Here is a 5,608-nt window from a genome sequence, read left to right as displayed (position 1 = left end):
CTTCGAAGGGAATGTGAATGGAGTAGGCAGGAGAGTGGAAGGCTAATGTTTTCCACAAGTTTGCAAACTGCGCACGCAATCCCAGTGTAGTGCGGCTTCGTTCTTCTCCTTTCGGAAGATGCAGCTTTGCCCCGCTCCCGGCGGCAAAGAAGCAGCGGCTTCTTCGCGCACAGAGCATTGTGCCGGTCGTGGTGCTTTCCGGAGATCGGCTTCTGCCAAAAGACACCCGGGGCCGGCGCTCGGCTTCGGAGAGCTCCGTATCTTGGTCTTCTGCGTCTGCTGTCGCCTCCATCTTAGCAAAAAGCATTTCCACTATGTCTTGCATGGAGAAACTGTGCCAGTGCAGAAAACATCGCCGATTCTGTTCCAGAGGTTTTACGAAGGGCTGCAGATTGTTTTGCAAGAAGTAAAAGAAAGTTGTCTAAAACAACTCCTCTTCTAACGGAATGTGAATGTAGTAGGCAGGAGAGTGGAAGGCTACTGTTTTCCACAAGTTTGCAAGCTGCGCACACAATCCCAGTGTAGTGCGGCTTCGTTCTTCGACTTTCGGACGATGCACCTTTCCCCGGCTGCCGGAGGCGAAGAAGAGGCTTCTTTGCGAACAGAGCATTGTGCCTGTCGTGGTGTGTTTCGGAGAGCGGTTTCTGCCAAATGACGTACGGGACCGGCGCTCTGCTTCAGAAACCTCCGTATCTTGGTCTTCTACATGTGCTGTCGCCTCCAACTTAGCAAAAAGCTTTTCCACACTGTCTTGCATGGAGAAACGCTGCCCGTGCAGAAAACCTCACTGATTCTCTTCTAGAGGTTGACCGGATGTCTGCAGATTGTTTTGCAAGAAGAAAAAGAAAGTTGTCCAAAAGAACTCCTCTTCGAAAGGAATGTGAATGGAGAAGGCAGGAGAGTGGAAGGCTACTGTTTTCCACAAGTTTGCAAGCTGCGCACACAATCCCAGTGTAGTGCGGCTTCGTTCTTCGCCTTTCGGAAGATGCAGCTTTCCCCGGCTGCCGGAGGCAAAGAAGAGGCTTCTTCGCGCACAGAGCATTGTGCCGGTCGTGGTGCGTTCCGGAGAGTGGCTTCTGCCGAATGACGCGTGGGACCGGCCCTCTGCTTCGGAAACCTCCGTATCTTGGTCTTCTACATCTGCTGTCGCCTCCTTATTAGCAAAAAGCATTTCCACTCTCTCTTGCATGGAGAAACTGCGCCAGTGCAGAAAACATCACCGATTGTGTTCCAGTGGTTGCGCGCAGGGCTGCAGATTGCTTTGCAAGAAGTAAAAGAAAGTTGTCTAAAACAACTCCTCTTTCTAACGGAATGTGAATGGAGTAGGCAGGAGAGTGGAAGGCTACTGTTTTCCACAAGTTTGCAAGCTGTGCACACAATCCCAGTGTAGTGCGGCTTCGTTCATCGACTTTCGGACGATGCACCTTTCCCCGGCTGCCAGAGGCGAAGAAGAGGCTTCTTCGCGCACAGAGCATTGTGCCGGTCGTGGTGTGTTCCTTAGATCGGCTTCTGCCGAATGACGCCCGGGACCGGCCCTCTGCTTCAGAAACCTCCGTATCTAGGTCTTCTACATGTGCTGTCGCCTCCAACTTAGCAGAAAGCATTTCCACTATGTCTTGCATGGAGAAACTGTGCCAGTGCAGAAAACATCACCGATTCTCTTCTAGAGGTTTCACGCAGGTCTGCAGAATGTTTTGCAAGAAAAAAAGAACGTTGTCCAAAACAACTCCTCTTCGCAAGGAATGTGAATGGAGAAGGCAGGAGAGTGGAAGGCTACTGTTTTCCACAAGTTTGCAAGCTGCGCACACAATCCCAGTGTAGTGCGGCTTCGTTCTTCGCCTTTCGGAAGATGCAGCTTTCCCCGACTGCCAGAGGCGAAGAAGAGGCTTCTTCGCGCACAGAGCATTGTGCCTGTCGTGGTGCGTTCCGGAGCGCGGCTTCTGCCGAAAGGCGCCCGGGACCGGCGCTCTGCTTCGGAAAACTCCGTATCTTGGTCTTCTGCGTCTCCTGTCGACTCCAACTTAGCAAAAAGCATTTCCACTATACCTTGCATGGAGAAATTGTGCCAGTGAAGAAATCATCGCCGATTGTGTTCCAGAGATTGCATGCAGGGCTGCAGATTGTTTTGCAAGAAGTAAAAGAAAGTTGTCCAAATCAGCTCCTCTTCTAATGGAATGTGAATGGAGAAGGCAGAAGAGTGGAAGGCTACTGTGTTCCACAAGTTTGCAAGCTGCGCACACAATCCCAGTGTAGTGCGGCTTTGTTCTTAACCTTTCGGAAGATGCAGCTTTCCCTGGCTGCCGGAGGCGAAGAAGAGGCTTCTTCGCGCACAGAGCATTGTGCCGGTCGTGGTGCTTTCCGGAGAGCGGCTTCTGCTGAAAGACGCCCGGGACCGGCCCTCTGCTTCGGAAACCTCTGTATCTTGGTCTTCTGCGTCTCCTGTTGTGGTGGTTTGACAGGAAATGTGTTTTTTGAGATGCTGTGTTTTTGGCCAATGGATATTCAGACTTTAATATTGGCATTTAACCTGACCATTGAGACATGGACACGCCTCTGAGAACACGGAGTTAAAAGCAGAGCTCTCTCCCTGGAGGGTCCTCTTGGGTTTCCGGCGGGAAAGAGTTCGGGTCTCTCCCCCGGCCCAGCTGCTGGCTGGGCAGGGGGAGGGGAAAGCCATGAGGCCGAGAGAGGTAGGCCTGAGCCCGGGGGTGGAAGGGTGGAAGAGAGACACAGAGAGAGAGAGAGACACCGGGAGCCATCGGGCAGCCCCCCCTGAGAGACACAGAGAGAGAGAGAGAGAGAGAGCCGCTGCCTGAGACTGTAACGTTGAAGCTTGATAAACATGGGCCTGTGCCGGCAGCACGGCTGGGACGGAGAAGAGGGGGGTGTTCAGCCGGCCGCTTGTAGGAGCTTTTAACCCCTTTTTGGAGAATGAGAACTTTACAGAACATTGACCTTTCCTAGAAGATAGAGTGGAAGATGAGGAAGAAATGGGCCAGTGTGAGAGAGGTCTGGGCGAGTGAGAGATAGTAGAAGAATAGAGAAGAATCCTAGTGGGAAGAGATGACGGAGTGGCTTTTGCTGGACTCTTTTTGTATAGCCATGGACAGAACCATGTTCCTTGTGATACAGAGACTGCATTCTAGGGGGAGGCAATGGCCTCAGAACCAAGAGGGTTCAGTGTTGGTGCCCCTCGGCCCCAGGGGGTGAAAATATGGGGGGGACAGGTGTCCCAAAGGAGAGATTGTTTGTGATACAGAGACTGCTCAGTGTTGATGCCCCTCGGCCCCAGGGGGTGAAAAAATATGGGGGGGACAGGTGTCCCAAAAGGAGAGATTGTGGGGACAGGTGTCCCAAAGGAGAGACTGTGCCTTTTTTTGGAACGGGACAGAGCATCCTTAAAAAAAGACAACCCTAGAAGCAGTTCTGGTCCATGTTCAGTGGTGAGAGCACTGGACATGGAAAGGAAGAAGTCACAACGGCAGATGCACTCCGGGCGGTGCCACAAGTGACACAGAAACACACGAGGCTTCGACTGTGTTTCCAGGGGAAGCCCATGGTACAAGAAGGACTCCTCTCCTCTTGATGAACTGAGGATTGATTGTCTAAAAAGTGATGCTGGACCGAGAGTTGGTGATTTGAGGAACAAATGTATTGTGTTGGAAATTTGGTGGGGGTAGGAGGAAATGCATTTGTGAGGTTTTCATTTTCCCTGTATGTGTGTGTTCCTTTTTATTTGTAGTTGTAGAGTAGTTAATAAAGTTCTGGTTCTTTTCTTTCCTAAGTAGGAGCCTGCTTTGCTTATTCCTGGTCACATCTCACAGCAGCTACCAGGGAGAATGTATCTTCATGGAGGCACTGGCATTGTGCCAGTGTCAAACCATGACACCTGTCGCCTACATCTTAGCAAAAAGCATTTGCACTATGTCTTGCCTGGAGAAACAGTGCCAGTGGAGAAAATATCACCGATTGTGTTCTAGAGGTTGCATGGATGTCTGCAGAGTGTTTTGCAAGAAGTAAAAGAACGTTGTCCAAAACAACTCCTCTTCGAAAGGAATGTGAATGGAGAGGGCAGTATAGTGGAAGGCTACTGTTTTCCACAAGTTTGCAAGCTGCGCACACAATGCCAGCGTAGTGCGGCTTCGTTCTTCGCCTTATGGAAGATGCAGCTTTGCCCCGCTCCCGGCGGCGAAGAACAGCTTCGTTGCGCACAGAGCATTGTGCCGGTCGTGGTGCGTTCTGGAGAGCGGCTTCGGCCGAAAGATGCCCGGGACCGGCGCTCGGCTTCGGAGAGATCCATATCTTAGTCTTCTATATCTGCTGTCGCCTCCATCTTAGCAAAAAGCATTTCCACTATGTCTTGCATGGAGAAACTGTGCCAGTGCAGAAACCATCGCCGATGGTGTTCCAGAGGTTGCACGCAGGGCTGCAGATTGTTTTGCAAGAAGTAAAAGAAAGTTGTCCAAAAGAACTCCTCTTCTAACGGAATGTGAATGGAGTAGGCAGGAGAGTGGAAGGCAACTGTTTTCCACAAGTTTGCACGCTGCGCACACAATCCCAGTGTAGTGCGGCTTCGTTCTTCGCCTTTCGGAAGATGCAGCTTTCCCCGGCTGCCGGAGGCGAAGAAGAGGCTTCGTCGCGCAAAGAGCATTGTGCCGGTCGTGGAGCGTCCCGGAGAGCGGCTTCTGCCGAAAGACGCCTGGGACCGGCGCTCTGCTTTGGAAACCTCTGTATCTTGGTCTTCTGCGTCTCCTGTCGCATCCAACATAGCAAAAAGCATTTCCACTGTATCTTGCATGGAGAAACTGTGCCAGTGCTGAAAACATCGCAGATTCTTTTCTAGAGGTTTCACGCGTGTCTGCAGAGTGTTTTGCAAGAAGAAAAAGAATGTTGTCCAAAACAACTCCTCTTCGAAAGGAATGTGAATGGAGAGGGCAGGAGAGTGGAAGGCTACTCTTTTCCAATGTTTGCAAGCTGCGCACACAATCCCAGTGTAGTGCAGCTTCGTTCTTCGCCTTTCGGAAGATGCACCTTTCCCCGGCTGCCGGAGGCGAAGAAGAGGCTTCTTCGCGCACAGAGCATTGTGCCGGTCGTGGTGCGTTCCGGAGAGCATGTTCGGCCGAATGACGCCCAGGACCGGCGCTCTGCTTCGGAAACCTCCGTATCTAGGTCTTCTGCGTGTCCTGTCGCCTCCAACTTAGCAAAAAGCATTTCCACTGTATCTTGCATGGAGAAACTGTGCCAGTGCTGAAAACATCGCAGATTCTGTTCCAGAGATTGCACGCAGGGCTGCAGATTGTTTTGCAAGAAGTAAAAGAAAGTTCTCCAAAACAGCTCCTCTTTGAAGGGAATGTGAATGGAGAGGCTAGAAGAGTTGAAGGCTACTGTTTTCCACAAGTTTGCAAGCTGCGCACACAATCCCAGTGTAGTGCGGCTTCGTTCTTAACCTTTCGGAAGATGCAGCTTTCCCCGGCTTCCGGAGGCGAAGAAGAGGCTTCTTTGTGCACAGAGCATTGTGCCGGTCGTGGTGCTTTCCAGAGAGCGGCTTCTGCCGAAAGACGCCCGGGACCGGCCCTCTGCTTCGGAAATTTTCGAATCTTGGTCTTCT

The 5,608-nt window shown here is 51.6% G+C and overlaps 1 long non-coding RNA gene across 1 annotated transcript; it reads left to right on the top strand.

The window, feature by feature from the left end:
• Positions 1-2,895: 2,895 nt before the first annotated feature.
• On the top strand, positions 2,896-3,784 carry LOC129046807 (uncharacterized). Its single transcript, XR_008508577.1, has 2 exons — positions 2,896-3,227; positions 3,319-3,784. It is a non-coding gene; the product is annotated as an uncharacterized LOC129046807 (long non-coding RNA).
• Positions 3,785-5,608: the final 1,824 nt, after the last annotated feature.

The sequence above is a fragment of the Molothrus ater genome, chromosome 1 (genome assembly GCF_012460135.2).
Source record: "Molothrus ater isolate BHLD 08-10-18 breed brown headed cowbird chromosome 1, BPBGC_Mater_1.1, whole genome shotgun sequence".
Lineage (NCBI taxonomy): Eukaryota > Metazoa > Chordata > Aves > Passeriformes > Icteridae > Molothrus > Molothrus ater.
Note: the sequence above shows the minus strand (reverse complement) of the source record. Positions and strands in the feature narration are given on the sequence as shown.